Source organism: Balaenoptera acutorostrata, chromosome 21 (assembly GCF_949987535.1).
Source record: "Balaenoptera acutorostrata chromosome 21, mBalAcu1.1, whole genome shotgun sequence".
NCBI lineage: Eukaryota > Metazoa > Chordata > Mammalia > Artiodactyla > Balaenopteridae > Balaenoptera > Balaenoptera acutorostrata.
In genome coordinates, this window is record NC_080084.1 from 34,145,678 (window position 1) to 34,165,205 (window position 19,528).

The 19,528-nt window shown below is 35.6% G+C and overlaps 1 protein-coding gene across 5 annotated transcripts in view; it reads left to right on the forward strand.

The window, feature by feature from the left end:
- The first annotated feature begins 917 nt into the window (after positions 1-917).
- WDR17 (WD repeat domain 17) overlaps positions 918-19,528 on the forward strand; it is a 95,790-nt gene continuing 77,179 nt past the window's right edge. For 3 of the 5 annotated variants that reach the window (XM_057537347.1, XM_057537348.1, XM_057537349.1), the window contains exon 1: positions 920-1,052. The gene's annotated coding sequence lies outside the window, so the exon portion shown is untranslated. Of the gene's footprint in view, positions 1,053-19,528 lie in introns of all 5 variants that reach the window. The other 2 variants (XR_009006533.1, XM_057537350.1) reach the window with 2 other exon arrangements.

The window sequence follows — 19,528 nt, forward strand, 5'->3', positions numbered from 1 at the left end:
ACCGCAACGAAGAGTGGCCCCTGCTCACCGCAACTAGAGAAAGCCCGCGCGCAGCAGCGAAGACCCAACGCAGCCAAAAATGAATAAATTAATTAATTTTTAAAAAGATCTGAAAGATGCTATTAAAAAAACAAACAAAAAACTTTATTAACTATTCAGAGTCTGACATATAATTAAAGCTCAGTAAATGTTATTAAACACATATTCCGAGTATATGAAGGTTTATTTTCTCCTGGTGTTTGATAAAAGTCATTGGTAGTGAAGATATTTCAGAGATACGAAGAAGGAAATATGAATGACAGTGCCATTTCCATTCAACCAGATTCCACAAGGAAAATGTCAGTTTGCCCACTTTGAGGGCAGGTGTATTAACTGCATACAAATCCACCAATAGAGACAAATCACATTCATAGGAGTCTTGCACAGAGCTTCTTGAGCCCAATCGGACTATAGCGAAGTGCAGAAGAGACAGCATTCTGTACTCACCTTCCAGGTGAGGATCAAGGCTTGTGTAGCCTAGCCTCTGAAGGAGGCTCAACTCCCTCCCTCAGGCTCCTCAAGAAGATGGGGTGATTTATTTATTGTATACTTGACTCATTTTCCTAGAAAGTGCAGACCCGGTGCGTGGAATCTGTTAGGTGGTGACAACGCTGGCGGTTCACTGTTCTTTCCTCCACTTTCAGCCTCCCTGTAAACTCTGCTGAAGCCTGTCCCCGGGCCTGGGAACCACGTCTTCAGAGCCCACTCCCGGTTGCCAGGTAACCACCTGGGCCCGCACGGTCTCGGGGGGTCAGGGGCCGCCTCCGCCTCTCCCCAGGCGCTCCAATCAGCGGCCAGGGTGGCTGTCACGTGGGGCTCGGAGCGGGACCCGGGGCGCCGCGCGCGCGGCCAGGCTTGCGGAGCCCGCCTCCCCGCCCTTCAGACCCCGCGGCCCGGCCGCGCAGCCTCGGAGCCCGCGGCGCAGGAGGGGAGGGCGGTGCGGCTCGGGTCCGGCCGCCGCGCCCGCTTCAGCTCCTTCCGCTGTCCGCCGCTGCGGTCGCCTCGTCCTGCAGGTAGGGACCGGCGGGCCGCAGGGCGAGGGACGCGGGCTGGAGGAGGGCGATCTTCGAGCGATGGGGCGTCGCGGGGCTGGGGGGGTGGTCCGCCCGCCCCCGCGACGGTCGCGGACCCGCGTGCGCGCGTCCTGTGGGGCTTCGCAGGCGATGGGCCCCGAGCGCCCGCGCCGCTCACCGGCCCAGGACGGGACGCAGCAGAAGCAGCAGCAGCCTTTGCGCGTCTGAACTGCCCCTGGAGTGTCACCTGCGACCCTGACCGGAGACACTGCCTTATGTGTTAAGCTTATTCAGCCTCTGTGCGTCTAGAGTCTAGATTGTCGCTCTCGTTCCTGTGCCCACGGGCGCTTCTGTAAGGACCCCCGCCCCCTTGAAGGTGGCCTTCGTACTCGGGCTGCGGCAAGAAACCCTGGGGTCAAAGGGAAGCGCATCCCAGAAAAAAGGCAGTATTGAATCTCAGAGGCACACTATGTGCTAAGCGAATCTTAAAAATATAATCTTTCCTATTTTTCAGAAGCTAACAAACCCAGACTTACTCTTTTGCATGCAGATATTAAAAGGAGCAAGCATTGGAGCTGACTTTTTTTTTTTTTTTTTTACTATATTAAGTAAAAGCAATTAATTTGAATGAAGTTTAGTGATGCCTTGGATCATGTATCAAAAATAAAGCACACTTGTTCTGTAACTTCCATGTCCATTTGTATATGTATTTATTGACTTATTTTTTTAATTTAAAAGTCTCCAACAATGTTTTGAAGAGAGAGGTTACATTTCTTTCATTGTCTGAGTATTTCAGAAATAGATACCCTTCGGAGAAACTCATTTCCCTACCAATTTTTATAAGCGAAATTACGAGTCCTCCTTGAACATTTTAAGTCACCTCAAGTGAGAAAAAGCTTTCCCTTTAGGGTTTGTTTCTCTAACAGTAAATTCTTTGGAGAATTTCAAAGATTCTCTCCAGGTTTTCATATCTAATTTCTTGCTCACAAATCTCCTAGGCTCATCAACAGAGAGAGGATAGTCTTGGTGTGATTATCATAGAACACAGCATGGTCTTGGGTGTTACGTTGTCTCCCTCTTACTGGCATTAGTGGAGCTGATTCTGGGCTTGTGGTGTGGACAGCCCCTGTAGAAAAGCACTCTCTTACATCCTGTTGAGATTCTGCCTCACTGGCCTAAGTGTGCAAGAAAGTGAGCGTAATCACAACTTACCTGTGTGAAGGCAGAGATCTGAGAAGTCAGTCTGACAGTCTTTCCTGTTCTGTGATCTAAAATTAAATACAGTAATTAAATGCCTTTGAAAAGTTGTCAGTTAATTCAACAGAGTGGGGAACCGTGCTTTAGGGGATTGTTTAGAGATTAATGTTACAAATGCTAGGTGTAGGTCATTGCATTGAGAGTTCCTGGGAAGTTTGCTCAATTGGAATAAACCAATGGCTTGTTTGAAAGGGCCCACATGGAAGGAAAACTCATATACTTCTTAAGTGAGCTCCACAAACTTACTCTATATTAAAATGGCTAGTTGAATTTTACTACTTATATTGAGCTGATTTTCCCTGTGTTTATAGTAATAGGAATACTTAAAGAACTGTGAGTATCTCTGAAAAAAAAATGAGATATATTTACTTAAAAGTTTGAAATTCTTCATTCTTTTATCGTTAATGATTAAATATTGCTGTACTAACAACTTTTGTTACTACTCACACAATAATCCTGTATATTAGAAAGCTGCAAATCAATTTAGCTTAGAAAATAATGTTTTTAACTTCCTCTGCTCCCAGTGGAGGGACTTCTAGGGCTAGAGTGTTTTTTGTCGTTGTGTTCTGTGGACTCCACCTTGCAGCCCTTAGCCTGAGCATGGGTGAGCTGCAGCAGCTTGTATATTGCTCAGAGAAGAGTAAGAACGGTTTTATGTTTGCTTGTTTGTTTCTTTTGCCCCAGTAGATACTGGAAGTCCAACATGAATGATTAGACTGTCCCTGTCAATAAAATATGTGCAAGTTCTCCATACTACCTAATTTTACTTGCCTAAACTCTGTAATGAAGACTAAAATGAAATTCAAACAATTTGGAAGGATTCACGTGTCCTTCCTGTGTTCCAGAATTTATTCAAAGTCAGATCTAATATGCAAGAAAGGTAATGGTTTACCAGATTACTGAATACCGTGTTTACCCAGCCATTCATGGTAATGGTGTGTATCCAAACATTACTACTACTTTCTGCAATTGCTGAATTATCTCATCTTGTACTTTGTATCTATTCCATGTAGCAGATTGAAATATTAAAGTGAAATCATGTATGTAGCTTCCAGTGTGTCTTCAGGAACAGAGATCTTATTGAGAATATTGTAATCCGTAGAAATCATATTAGGAGATTGGGAGGGATTTCTTACTAACTGACACCTCCTTTTCTTTCATGTGAGAAACATACATTAGACCAAGAGTGGCTGGCATTTTTCAACCTCCAAGACCATGCTGTGTTCTATGATAATCACATGGAGATTATTCTCTCACTGTTGATGAGACTATTCCTTGGAGATTTATGAGCAAGAAATTAGATACGAATACCTGGAGAGAATCTTAGAAATTCCCCAAAGAATTTACTCTGTAGAGAAACAGATCCGAAAGGAAAAGCTTTCTCTTGCTTGAGGTTACTTAACTGTTCAAGAAAGACTTGTAACTTCGGTTATAAAAATTGGTAGAGAAATACAGTAAAATGGTCAACTTTGACCTTTGCCTTTGTGTATTGAAAGAAAAAAAATCCCATCATGACTGACTAGAAGAATTTCAAAACTTCTCATGGTAAAACATGGGCTGTTGCATGAGGAGACAAGTTTCAGGTTGTTTTTACTTGATCTGAATGACTAGACAAATATAACTGGAAATAGGCTAGACTTTGTTAAAAAAAAAAAAGGAAGCTGGAATTGGAGCCACGGGTGGCACGTGCATCTAGATGTCACATTATCAGCTACTTGAGTGAGATAGTTTTTTTTTTAATAATGATAAAAGCTTACTTTTTATTACTTTACAGGTACTTACAACATTGATTTAGTAGCCTAATTATCTCCTAAAATTCTGGAAGTCTGTATTCTAGTTTAGGAAATATATGTGTCACAGAAACAGGCAAATCTTGCACAGTAAGATCATAGGAGATAATTCAGCAATGTTATTTGCTATTACAGGGATAATTGATAACTGTCATGTTCAGGAAAGCTCTTATCAAAAGATGCAAGAAATAATTTTCCATGCTTCGGTGAGGATGTTACAACATTTAAAATTTGGTTTATAAATTTGAATGCTCAGATGTGGAGAACTCATAACAGAGGTTGTTAAATAATTTACCTTATGTTCAGATTTGTTGTTCTCTTCCAGTTGTTGACACTTTAAGTTATGAGCATGTACCAGTATCTCAGGCAGGCTCATTTGCAATTATGTATAATAAGCTCAATTTCATATCTCATACACAAAAAAACTTTCCAATTGGAAAGCAGAAAATAGTTCTCACTACACAGAGCACTCGTGTTTGATGTACTGTTGGAAAAACTTCATTTTTCAATATAGTACAGCTCCACATGGAGTCCTGAAAATTGAATAGTTGGTTAATCAGAAGTAGGTAATACTTAATTTTGGCCCATTAAGATAAAACTTTATGAATGAGTCTTAATGAAAAGAGTTATGCAAATTTTATTTTTAAGATAAACATGGTAGCAGGTTTGAAGGAGTCATTTCAGAATTTAAGCTAGAAGGATTCTTAGAGACCAGTCAGTCTAACACCATTAACACTAAACACACAAAAATTAAGTTGCTCAAAATTGGGAAAATTTCAGTGGGAAAGCTGGTCTGGAACCTCAGGCTCTAACACCCAGCATTGTGCTGCTCCCTAAAGAGGTGTAAAAATATATCACCTTTCTCTTTTATTATACTTCTTCAAGTGACTAATTCAAAAGTTTGAGTAGTTAAGATTTAGATCACTTTTGTATTTTCTAAGTGATTATTGTACATAATGAACAAATTGCATGTGTTTGGTTTCATCATATAGAAAGTTTGCTTAAAATATTAATTAAAAAGTGTTTTCCCACAATTTGTAAAATTTTTTGATTTGCTCATTAATATGATTCAAGTTTTTCTGCAAAGTCTTCTGTGATTTAGGGGGATCCAGTTATCTTATAAATTCTTTATCCTAATGCACCTCAATGGTACTTAAGTGTACATAGCCATCACATCTACAATTGAATGTTAGAAATAAGAAGCTTTTGGAAGTTGTATCTGAAGCCTGGATTATGGTTACCATTGGGTAACATTTTGAAGTTGGACGCATTTATTTTCTAGACTTTCTGACCCTCTGGTACCAGATGCCATCTAGAATGGTGTTATTCGACATGTATCTTAGACCAGCATCCCCTGGGAGCATGTCAGAAATGCACACTTCCAGGCCACAGCCCTACCAAATCAGAATATCTGAGGGAGCACCTGGAATCCGTGTTTTCAGGAGCCTCGAGTGATTCTTACGCAAGGTCACGCTAGAGAAGTACTGATAGAAGAAGGTACATTGTGCCACTGGACCTAGTCTCCTCTTGAACTGGTAGTGTTCGTATACAACTCCACCTTTGAAACTTTACTTAAACTACTACATAAATGAACTCATTCCTGAAAATATTGAATACAATTGTGGATACATTTCATAAACATTTAAATTTCAATAGTAGCTTTTTGGACACAGTATCTCACTTGCATTATTAATTAGTTCATCTTTGTGGGAATTTTATGTTGGCTAAGGGAATAATTTTTGGCAAGTGGCCCGTTGACTAGATTAGTAACCTGTCTCATATATGCACTGGTCCTGCCTTATCTGATACAACTCTTCACTTATAAACTTCAGGATTTATTTCCGGCCTCCTATCAATGTATGGATGCATATATAAAAGAAAATTTGGACGTAGTGACTTTGTGTGAGCTATTTCTTAAAGCTTTCAAGCTTTAAATCCATTTGATTTCCTTTGTTGGTTTTTCTCAGTACTTGCCAAAAAGTACTTGGCCCGGAACATGAAAATGCCAGTCTGACTGTTTCTGCCAAATGAGAATCCTGATTTTCAGACACAGATAAGCATAAAGACCCACCCTACTTTAAAAACTCATATACAAAATCCAACTTACAGAACAAATTAATTAGAAGGGGGACAGGTATCCTAGGTTTACAGAACAATTCATGCCATAGCTTCTCAAGTCCTCCTTCATGAGGAATGACCCTATTTATAAAAATAAAGCTACTTATTTTTGCCATAGCCTATTATAAAAATAATCCTACATCTTTTTTATGACAATGTTTACATGTTTACTTTCATAATGTCTCTTTCAATGGAATATTTACCTCTTCTTAGTTTATGGGTGAAAAATACGTGATTTCACTCCTCTATTTCTCTTTGGCTGAGTCTCTCAGAATGGTTAATTGAAGGTACATGAATGATCCTATTGTTCAAGAAAAGTGTATTACATCTTTGATCAAATTAAAAATCTTTTCCACATTGCAGATCAAGAGATTCTGTAATCCTTCAAGCACTTTGAAAATCTAATTTCATAATTCAAATCCATGTAATTTTCACTTTGGCGGTTAAAATGTAGGAAGTATAAAAATAAATATCTAGATGAATGATGGATTAAGTATATAGATGGATGATGAAATAACTGCATTCACTTTGCCGCATCTTTGAATTAGTGTTTTGGTCTTCTCGGTCTTACCTATAATCCTTTGTTTTGCTGATCAAATGGGAATTTGATGTGGTGTGGTCATTCTGTGAGTCCAAACTAGAGCAACCATAATGACCTTATTCTTTTCTATTCGCTGTCTAATCCAGGATTTTAACGTAGGTTAATACTGCACTTGTGACCTATTTTATCATCTAAGCTTTTAAGAACATCAGGATTTGACATATGTTGGGGATGCTCAGATATAATGTCCTGCCAAGCACATGAAAGGTAAATTTAGGAATGATTGAAATTTAAGAGATTAATCTGGTCAGTAGAAGATACCAGAGGCAGTTTATCTGATAAATATCTTTACTATTGTTGAACTGAGTAAGTAGTTCTCAAGCTTTACTGTGCTATATAAATCATCTGGAAATGATGTTAAAAAGCAGGTTTCCAGACTCCACCCCAAGACCGAGTGGCCCTAGATTGTGATCCAGGAATCTTCATTTTTAGCAAGTTTCTCAGTTAATTCTGATGCAAGAGACCTGAGAACCACACTTTGAGATGCACCGATTTAGAGATTTTAAAAATTATATTTATCCTTGATAATCTATGGCTGTACATATCAGTGAAAATAGTGGTCATTTAGAATTATGGATACTAGACAGAGGAAGAAGATCTCAAGTTAGTGGGCTAATGGCTGCTTTAAAAAAAAACCTTCCCTTTTTTTTTTTTTTTGCAATTTCCAAATGCTTTCTAATGAGCACATATAGTAAATACTAACATATTAACTATATGTGCTCACTAGAATTTTTTGCATCACTCTCAGCATATAGTGTATTCACATTTTAAACACTGATTTTCAACATGATATTTTTAGGTTTTTCTTTTTTATATTACTATAGGCAATAGATTTCTATTAAGAAAATTAACAAAATTCTGAATAGGACAAAGAGGAGTTCAAGAAAACTACCCTGAGTCTCTGCATGGTGATATGTTTTTGACCCTGACCTTTGAATACACATTTCTATATACTTTTATTGATTTTTCTGTTTCTCAAGGCTGCCAGGAGTGCTTTCTCGTCAGAGTCTCTGCTTTTGCTGCTCCCTCTGTTTAGTGCGCTTTCCCACCAGAGACCTTCATATTTTGTCTTCTCGTCTCCTTTAGACCTTACTCAGTATAACCTCAGTGAGGCCTCCCCGTGGCAGCTTTTAAAAGATTGCACTGTCAGCTCTATGTCTCCAGAACTCCGTTTCCTCTCTCACTGCATTCTTTTTCTCCGAACAACAAATTATCTTGTAATGGTCATCATTTACTTATTTGTTCTGCTCATTTTCTGACTTCTCCCTTCAAGAATAAAAACTGTGGAAGGGCAGGATTTTTATCTGTTTTGCTTTATCTTCAGGACCTACCTAGCACATGCTTGGTGCTCAATAAATATTTGTTGAATGAATGAATGGATTGAAAAGTGATTATTCAAATTTTAGAAAATATAAATAAGTCTAAGGAATAATAAATTTCCTACTATTAAATAGTCAACTGTTAACCTCGTGATGTGTATTCTTTTATTTTTAATGTGTGTGTATATATTTAGACATGTAAAGATATATAGATATAAATTATATATATATACATTCTCCAGCCAAAATTGTTTAATTGGAATTCATTTGAATTCTTAGGAAATATAGGTGATTTTCTATAAGAGAACAGGCAGATAAATCCAGAAGATAAGATATTTTGTAGCAAGTCAGTGTCATGATTAAAAGCACCATTCTAGATTAACCTTAAACAACATAATAACAAGATTTAATGCATGGACCTGGATTGGATTCTGGTTTCAACAAAGCAGTTATATAAAGGACATTCGGGGGGATAGTTTGGTAAAGATGGAAGATGCACTGGTTATTAGAAGAGATAAAACTTTACTAACATGAAAAAGTAAATACTTTAACTAACAGTTTAACCAGAAAAAGGAATTTACAAAATATTATGCGTAATATGACTTCTTTGCAAAACATACACTATGATCATTTTTTCTGCAAGGGGATAAAATGGCTTCTTTGCCTTTTATTTATCTATGGCTTTTGATTTTCTACAATGTACATATACAACTTTTGTAATAACAGGAGATTATTTTTAATTAGAAAATATTTATGGTCCTAAGCATATGTAGTCCATTCATATATGCTGTAACTGATTGGTCTAACTTTTCCCTTGAATGAAGCCATATCATCATAGAGCTAAATATCTGGGCCACTCCAAGCTCTGGCAAAAGAATTGCTTTCACTGAATGAGGAGGCTGAATCATGTATTTACCTTACTCCAAAGCATATGTCCAAGCACTACGATAGGTAACTGCGTCAGTTGTGATGTCATTATGGATTTTAGGCTGTTTATGAATACTCATGGAAGAAAATTCTCTCAAGTCTCTGTATCAGAAATATCTATGCTTCTTATGACTCATTAGTTGGTTTCTTTATTATGGACACTGTTATAATCATCTTTCACTTTTTCTTTGACCTCTAGGAAACTTAGAGCCGAATTCTCAGTCATCTTCCATCCAGTCTTCAGGATGGTGTGTTCTGGGCATCAGTCTTACTGCTGTCTCTATTAATTCTTTACCCACCTTTTCTCCTTGCCAAGATTTGTCCTTTTTTAAAAAAAATTTTAACTGCATATGTTATTTGGTTAAGATCTTTTGCAGAATGACCTGAGGTGTTGACTAATTAATTAAGACTGACAGAAGAACAAAAGTTAAGAAATATTCCAGCCAAATCACTCTGGCTCAATAACCTCAGTCCTATTTCTGATGCAGTTCAGTTATAAGAAAGTTACTTCTCTGGTCTTCAGCATGTCAGCATCCTGTGGGAAGATCTTCCACACTACAATGTAAATATGATTCCCTAAGTGTTCACTGAAAGCCAACATTATGGAAACAGCCATGTGAAGACATTTTCTTCCAGTTTTATTGAGACAAAATTGACATACAGTCCTGTATAAGTTTAAGGTATACAGCATAATGCCTTGACTTATATACATCATGAAATGATTACCACAGTAAGTTTAGTGAACATATATCATTTTTAAAAAAAGGAACATAACTGTTTATAACATGGCTAAGTTAACTACAGAGACTTTTTCAAATCATTGATTTGTAATCACTTTGCATATTAAGTAAGCTTATATATATGTATACGTTCATATATTTTTATCTAATTTCTAACCTTGTTTATGGCATATTTTAACATAAATATTTTAAATTTAAAATTTATTTCATGATTCTTTTTAAATTATAAAAATACTTTGGTACCAAATATCAAGAAACAAATTGTGCTATTGATTACCTTTGTAAAATAAGAAATTTAGCATACCCTTGTTTTCTTCTCTTGTTTTTCTAAACCTGGGAAGACAATCTGAGACTTCTGGTTTTTTATAGCTAACATTTATAATGTTGTTTTTCTCTTTTAATAACTACTTTTGACATTTGCATTTTTATAACCGTACAACTTCAGGTTTCTTTTCTTAACATATGTTTTTAATTACATGAACTTCTATATTTAAGTTGTTTGTTTCGATTCATTTTTCAAAAGCCTGTAATTTTAATTCAGGTAATTTTTAAAGGAAGATCACATGGGTGAATTGCCTTCTAAATCCTTGCATTTCTGACAGTGTCTTTGTTTTCCCTTCACACGTGGACGATAGTTTGGCTGCTTATATAATAGTGAGGTCAAAACAGTCCAGTTTAACATAATTCTTGTACCACTGATTTCTAGAATTTCATGCACTAGTGAGATATGATGCCAATCTGACTTTTCCCCATTTGTACATACCATTAAAAAACAAAAACCAAAATAACCTCTACTTCGATGCTCATAAGGTGGTAAAAAAGTTAACCCTGAATTTGCCTTAATACATCTAGGTATAGATCTTCTCACAAAATATTATTTTACTTGAAACAAGAAGAGTACTTTTAGGGTCTTAATCAGGGTCTGCCTAATTAGGGTCATTTTTCAATCCAAGATTTTTGGGGGGGCGGGGGCTATATCTTGGATTGTTGCTTTTATTTCTATTATTTTGCTTTAGTTTTCTCTAAAAATGTTTATAGTATGTAGTCTGGGTTTTCATCCCCTGTACAGCATATATTTCATTTTCTCTCTAATTAAAAAAAAAAATTTTTCCCACAATGTTTTTTGTTTTTTTTTACTTGTTCTCTGAATCATTAATAAGGTTTTTTTTTGCAGTTTTAATTCTGCCCTTTATTGCTCTTTTTTTAAAAGATATTGAATATAGTTCCCTGTGCTATACAGTAGGACCTTGTTGTTTATCTGTTTTATATATAGTAGTTTGTATCTGCTAATCCCAAATTCCTTATTCCTCCTCCCCAGCCCTTTATTGTTCTTTGATGTGGATATTTTTTCTGCTATTCCCTTTTTTTTCTTCATGATCGTCATTTTAACTATCTCACTGTGCAGCCTTTTTATCTCAGCTGGTAGTATCCGCATTCCTATCCTTAAAGTAAAGGGTATCCCTTTAGGCTGCTGATAACCAAAAGACAGAATATGCAGATTGCTGCAGGCCCCGGACTCTGTCTTCTTGGATGATGCATCAGTTACGTCACTATTTGATCAGTATCAGTGTTCTCATACCAACATTGGTATAAATCTTATATTAATACCCTAACCTAATTTCCATAGTTCTGTTGTCCGAGATGGAATTTTCTCCTCTCTGCGTAGACTAAATAGATGGAGAAAATACATGAAAAAGTACAATTTCTTTTTGTTTGTACCTGTAATATATTGCTAAAGAGTTATACTTCCTAGAGTACAGTATTACTACTGGGGAGGCAAAGAACGAATGTTCACTACTGAGTTTAAACGGAAAGTTGTGCGGGACTGTCGAGAACTGCTAGAAATGCTACAGGGCTTCCTGTGCTCTGTAACACAGGTGACGCAGGCAGAGTGAACCTGGGAACAAAACAGGAAACTGGGGGGAACCAAACTCCTCAGTTGGCATCTGAACATGTAACACGTTTTAATTAAAATTATATTTAGCTCTTTGTCATTCTAGTTCTGTTTATATTTTAATCTTTGTTGTGGGCTTTTTAATATGTAAGTAATGAAATGTGGACTAATTAAGGAATGCATTAGTATTGGAAAAATAAAACCCAATAATGAATTATTAGTAATGAAAATACTCTCTATCCCTTAACCGTTTTCAAAGTTTGTAAGTATAGTCTTTACTAAAACATCCACACATGAATACTCTTCAACTAAGTAACTTGTATTTTGAGTATCTTTATTGTCAGAAGGTCCATATTAAGGAAACATCAGTTATTCATTATGTCCAACCATCAGTAGTTATTTACCATAGTCAGATTGGTGGTCATTTACTGAATTAGAAAAACAGGAAGGGACGTACTTTGTGGGGAATATCAGAAGTTTTGTTTTGAATAAGTTAATTCTGAGATTCTATTTAATATCCAAATGGGGTTGGTAAAACAGGAAATTACATCCCCAAACTTATAACTGGAAGTTTGTACCTCTTGACCACCTTCACTTAATTCCACTACCCTCACTCCACCTCTGGCAACCACAAATCTGATCTCTGTTTCTATGAGGTTGGTCTTTTTTAGATTCCACATATAAGGGAGATTATACAACATTTATCTTTCTGTAACTTAACTTCACTTAGCATAATACCCTCAAGTATATTTGAAAGTTGCTAAGGGATTAGATCTTAAGAGCTGTCATCACAAGCAAAAAAAAATTCTAACTATATGATGTGATGGATGTTAACTAATCCTATTATGGTGATCATTTTGCAGTACATACATATATCAAATCATTACATTGTACACCTTAAACATATACAGTATTAGATGTCAATTATAACTCAAAAAGACTGGAATAAAAACAAGGAATTAGATATATGAGTCCAGAGATCAGAGAGATTTTCAGGCTGGATGTATAAATTTGAGAGAATAGGCATGTATATGGTATTTAATGTCATAAAACAGGATGGGATCACCAAGAGACAATTAAGAGATCCAAGGACTGATCTCTGGGACATTCCGAAGTTAAAAGAGTTCAAGAAGATTATGAGGAATCCAAGCAAAAAAATCAAAACCAAAAAAACCCAGGGAGTAGGCACTGCAGTAGAGGCAGAACCAAAGGAGAGCACTGTCCAGAAGTCAAGGAAGTGTTTCAAGAGGATGGATTCAGCTGTGATCCAGAGTGGCCACAACAGCTCCCAGCAAGTCAAGTGAAATGAGAACTGAAAATCAGCCATCGGGTTTTTGATAAACTTGCTGATCACAACCTGCTGCTTCATCCCAAACATGGGATGAATAGTTCACTCTTCATCTTACTGGTCTGTCTGAAATATTTGACCTGTTTGAAAACCTTCTTTTTTCAACATCTGACATATTCCTTTCCCCAATATTCTTATTTCTTGTGTCTCTTCTCTGTCAAGATATCTTTTCAGCCACTTTCCCCTCCCCTCCCCTCTCGTCTCCTCTACTTGTCCCTTAAACATTGGTGTTGCCCCAAATTATACCTGAAATGTTTATCTCTAGCTGACCTTCCTTTTTTCGGTTCCTGACCTCTATTTCTGAAGGACTTGGAGGAGTCTCCATCTGGATGTCCTAACGCAGTCTGCAGTCAATATACCTAATAATAGAGCTTTATCCCAGACCTGTCTTCCTAAGTTCTCTCTCCCTTGCTTCCTCTTAGGTCATTAGTTCAGCCTCTTATCATTTCTCATCTACGTATTTATGCTTTGCTCCCCTGTCCCCAGATGCCTTCTCCTAAGAGTGTCAGGATGATATTTGTAAATCACAAAATCTGATATTATTACCATGCTTAAACTGTTTTGAAGACTTCCCCTCACATCTGAAATAAAATCCACAGTCCTTATCATGATCTACATGTTTCCCATCGTTCTGTATCTGCCTCCTTGTTTACCCTCATTTGTCACTATTTCTCTTTACCATTTTATTTTAGGTGTAGGAAAATAAGTTTTGCCTAAAAGTTCAAGCCCCACTTTTTTCTGTATAGCCTTCTCAACCACTTAAAGCGATTTTGGCAGATTAGTCTCTCTGCTCCTCTAAGCCCTTGTTCATTTTCTATCATAGCAACTATTGCAAATTGTTTCATAAATGCATTGTTGTCTATCAGAAATGAAGTCAAATGGAAATAATAAAAACCCAGCAACTAGAACAGCCACCATTTTATTAAATATAACAAGATGACTGAAGCTAATGCATCAATAATGTTAGAATTGCAACATTTCTGCAGTTTTCCTGCACTTTACTTCATGGACGCAAGAGAGCTGCTGCAGCAACAGCATCACATCAATGTCCAAGTCAGAAGAAGCAGGGAAGAATGACATCAGAGATTTCTACTTCTATCTCATTAGCTGGAACTGAGTCAGAGGCCCACCCTTAGTCCAATACTTGTCCAAGGAGGATGAAATTACTACTACTGGTTTAGACCAATCACCATTCATCTCTTAGGAATGGGAAAAAATCCTGTCTTCCCTGAGAACAATGCAATTCCAACTGTGCCAGAATAATTTGGGGTTCTGTGGGCAGGGGAAAGAGACAGATGGAAATGTTGTTAATTAGACAACAGGAAGTGTCTGCCATGTGTGAGCTCTCCCAGTGCTGTAAGCTTCTTGAAGCAGTTTTTAATTTTTTTTCCTATTTGTTTCTTGTTCATATTCATATCTTTAGTAATTAGCATTAGTGCCTAGCCATGATATATACTCACTAAATATTTTCTGAAATGAATTTAATAAAATGATACAGCAGATATACATGGATAAATATTACGTTTTTTTCACTAAATAATATGAGGTAGACGCATATGCAAATAATGTATTGGGTGAGGCAAAATAGGAATAATAAAATATGCCCTGTTCTGTAGATAATAATGACTGAATTTTAGTAATATTGTATGCCTGTGGTGATGAAAACATGATAGTAATTATATTTAAAGACAAGGAATTATGAAGGTTATATCTAACTGACATTATTGACTAATAGACTACTTCTGCTTTCTAAAATATGACTCGAAATTATGCAGTCTAAAAGCCTGCCTCAGGTTTGGTTGCATGTAAAAGAGAAATGTAAAATAATAGTGGCTCAAACAAACAGACAAACAAAAAAGGTTGGAGGTAGGAAGTCCAACAAGTGTCCGAGGATCTCGCCTTCTTCAGCTCCCTTTTCCACTGTCCCTTGGGTTCATCCTGCATCCTTATGATACTCTGGGGCCTCAGCCTTCATCTCCAAGTTCCAGGCAAGAGATAAAGGGTGAGCTGAAAGGGTGGTACACCCTTGCTCCTCATGTTAAAAAAGTAAGTCTTAGTGTTTTTTATTTTCAAGAATTTATGCAAATACAGTGTTCAGTAATACACTTTCTTCTGTTCTAAAATTATTTTCTCTAATGCTGGATACATCTGTGTTTTACCAAATGTTTTTCAGAGGACATTTGAATTCATTTACTCTAGGTCTTATGAAATAGCAAAAACAAAGATGACTTTTTTATCTAAAAATACAGATACTTTGAAGAGTTTATTATACTCTTTCTGCTGCATCCACTTTCATTTAAAAAATCACTTTCATTAGAAAAGTACTCTAAAATGTTTTTCTTTGAATTTTGATAGAGATTGTATTTATGTATCTTAGAAATACAGTACATTTAAAAAACTAGTCAAAATAGATTTTCTTAGAAAATCAAATAAATAACAGTTAACTTGGAACTCCACTGTACAGTCAAAAAACTAAAAATATTTTATTTATGATGCACCATAACATGTGCTGGACATTTTAGACATTAAATTACCTTAGTGTGAGTCATTTTTTATTTTTAGACCAGGTCAATTTAGAGATTCAAGTTAGGAATTTTGGTTAAGTTTTCAGGAGATGAGGATTGAATAATTCATTAAAAAGAACTTATTGACTATCATGACTATGATACATAACATAATCTCTAGATTAAATCTGAGAGAATTTATATCTTTACAATATTAAATCTTCTAATCCATTAACATGTTAATATCTCTACTTTTTGTTTAGGAATTTTACATTTAATTTATGAGAGATTTCTCTGTAATTTCCTTTCTTATAAAGTCTTTTTTAGGTTTTGGCAGGATATAAAGAACTGATGTGATTTCTTTTATTATACTCTTACAGAGTTTGTGTAAAATTTCTTCTTTAAATATTTTTAAAAATTCACAAGTGAAATCACCTGGACCTGGGAAATTGTCTGTGGGGAAGTTTTTAATTCAGACTCATATTCATATTCAGTCTGTTTAGAATTTCTCACTCTTTCATCAACTTTGGTAACCTGTCTATTCATCCAATTTATCTTATATATTCCTGCAAATGTGTTCATAATAGTCTCTTATTCTTTTTTTTTTGATATCAGTAGGTTCTATACTGATGTCTTTTCTTCATTCCTGATGTTGATATTTGTACTTTCTCTATTTTTTTCTTAATAAATCTAAAAGTTGATCTAAAGGAACCTGCATTTGATTTTATCTGTTACATGTTTGTAAACATAAATATGTTTTCTTTTCTTTTTGGAATGATATCCTATTTCTACATTTTTAAAGATTTTGTTTGCTTTCCTTTTCCAGATTTTTGGGATAGAAGCTTAAATTTTTGATTTTCTTTCTTTCTCCTTTTCTGTTAGAAAAAAATAAAATATAATTAATACTGTAACCCTCCACTTCCAGGCATTGCTTAGCTATAACCCACAAATTTCTATTTGTTGTGGCTTTGCCATTTACTGCTAAATATTTTCTAACTTCCATTTTTACTTCTTTGATCCAAGGATTATTTAGAAGTGCATTGTTTAATTTCCAAACAGTTATGGGTTTTCTAGTTACCTTTCTCTTATTGATCTCAGACTTAATTCCATTGTGACCAGAAAACATACTCTGAATGCTTCTAATGTTTTAGAGATTGGTGAGGTTTTCCTTATGGCTCAACACATGGTTTATTTTGGTAACTACTTCATGTTCCCTTGAAAAAAAATGTGAATTCTACCATTGTTGGGTACAGTATTCTACATTTGTCAGTTGGGTCAATTTCATTGAATACGTTATTCAGATCTTTTATACTCCTATAGAATTTTCTCTATTCCATCAGATATTGAGATTTGTTACTTAAAGTCTTCCATTATGCTTATGGATTTGTATATTTCTCCTTTAATTCTGTCATTCTTGCTTTATATATTTGAAAATTTTGTCATTTGGATGCAAACTGTCATAGCATTCAGTTGCATTCACCCCTTTATCCTTAAGTAATATCCCACTGTCCTCTAATAATATTTCTTGTCTTAAAATGTATTTAATCTTTTAAAAATATAATTATAATAGCTTCCTTTTGGTTAATGATTATGTAATATATGTTTCTGTTCTTTGACTTTCAACCATTCTGTAAACTTGTAATTAAAGTATGACTCTTGTGAAGAGTATATGGCTTAGTTTTTAATACAGTTTACCAATTTTACTTTTACTTGTAATTTTAATCCACTCATTTAACATATAACTGTTATATATACTTATATATATATTTATGTATACAATCACTTTTTGTTTTCTTATTCACAGATTTTTTATTAGTTACATTTTCCTTTAATTAACTTGTTAATAATACGTTTATTCACTAGTATTTTTGTAGTTACCCTAGAGATTCCAACATGTAACTTTGACTCATTACAGTTTAACACAAATGATGACTTTTACCTCTTCATTGATAGTAACTCCATTTATCCTGCTCTCACCTTTTGTGTTGTTTTCATATAATTTAATGCTACAAATATTTAAACTTCCCAAGACGTATAGTTATTGTTTTGTATAGTTAATATCTATTCAGTAGTTATATTTAACCAAATATTTCTCTTTCTGATGATCTTCATTATCTCTAACATTTTCGTGTTTCTGTCTAGGATCATTTGCCTTCTACCTAAAGAATTTCCTGTAATATTTCTTTCTGGTTCAGGCCCCCTGGCAGTATATTCCCTACTTTTTGTTCATATGAAAATATCATAATTTCTGTCTTCACTTATATTTTCACTGGGTGTAGAATTCTAGGTGTGTAATTTTTTTTCTCATAACTTTAAAAGTGTCATTCCATTGTCTTTTGACTTCTGTTATTTCAATTGATCTTGACTATATTGTGATCATTTTTAAGATTTTTTTTTCCTTTGTCCCTGGTTTTCAGCATCTTACTGTGATGTACCTAGTCAAGATTTTAACTTACCCTGATTGGGATTTGATGAGCTTTAGGAACTTGGTTTTTTTAAAATTAACTTTGGAAATTTCTCATTCTTTATCATTTGAATATTGGTTCTACTACATTTCGTCTCCTTTTTAGACTCCCATTACATCTGTGTTTAACTTTTCAATATATCCTATCTATTTCGTATGCTCTGTTCTATTTCATTCTTCTTTTTCTTTATGCATTAGTTGTGTTATATACTATTTATTTCTGTTCTACTGCACTAATACTAACTTCCGCTGTATCCAGTAAACTCATCCATTAAGATCTAAATTTCAGATATTGTGTTCTTCAGCTTTAGAGAATCCATTTTATTTTTACTTTTCATATAGTCTGATTTTCTGGTAAAAATGCTTCAGTTTCAACTATTTTTGTTCTTACATATTAAAAATATCATGTAAAAAAAAAGAAAATATCATGTGACCTAAGCTAAAGAGAAGTATACTGCATAGATTGTCACTTGGTTACTAGTGATTAGAATCACCAGTAACTGGAGGGTGTTGTCACCTATATTGATGTGTTGTTTTTCAAGGGTGAGCTTTCAAATTGTTCTTAGGATGTAGCTATTTAATATTTTTGGAAGGTCTGGTCAAGGCATGAGATGCTGGGACGGGAGCTGCGTGTCGCTACAGATCGCTGCCAGCATTTAGGAACGTGCTGGTGGAGGTTGCTCTGGGGCATACCCCTGTGGGATAGTGCGAACTGAGGAGTCAGAGGATCTGTTATGGGCGTGGCATTAACAGGCATCCACTGTGAACCATCACGGCCAAGTCATCAGACTCTGGGTGTTCCTGTGGACCCCCAAATACGTATCCTTAATCTAGCCCACCTCAGCCCCCTGCTGCTTGTTTTGCAGACTTTGGTTTGTACCCATTTCCTGTTGTGAGATTATTTATTCCTGGTGTCCACCTTCCTCATCCGCTTGTCTCCGACGTTGCTTCTAGAAACACTTGTGGGTTAAAGCAGCATTAGTGCATATCTCAGAGAAGGACTTAACATGTTGCAAAATATGATGGCTGGGGGTGGTAAATGGGGCAGGAAACTCTAGGGGCAAAATAAAAAGATAAATGAAAGTGTCCAAGTGAAGTTAGAAAATATAATCCGATTATACAATACCTACTTATATGTGGACAAGTCATTTCAGTTTATTTTCCCCTCTTAATTCTATTAGTATTAGAAAGCACCGCTGTGGATTCTTAGTGTATAATTTCTTTTTATTTAGATTATATACCTGACAGCAGAAATGTGCAATTTACTGTTTTGTACCAGCAAATTTGCACATTAGCATAATTAGCATAAAAGAAACATTGTGAGCTTCCTAGAAATCTCCCTCATGGTTCCTATCTGTCGCTACTTCCTTTTCCCTGAAGAAAGCTCTCTCATAACTTCTAGTAGCATAGATTAACTTTGCTGGTTTTTAAACTTTTATAAATATTAGAATCCTATGATATTCATGTGTGACTTTCAATCATCATTACATTGTATGGTTCATCCATTTCATTGT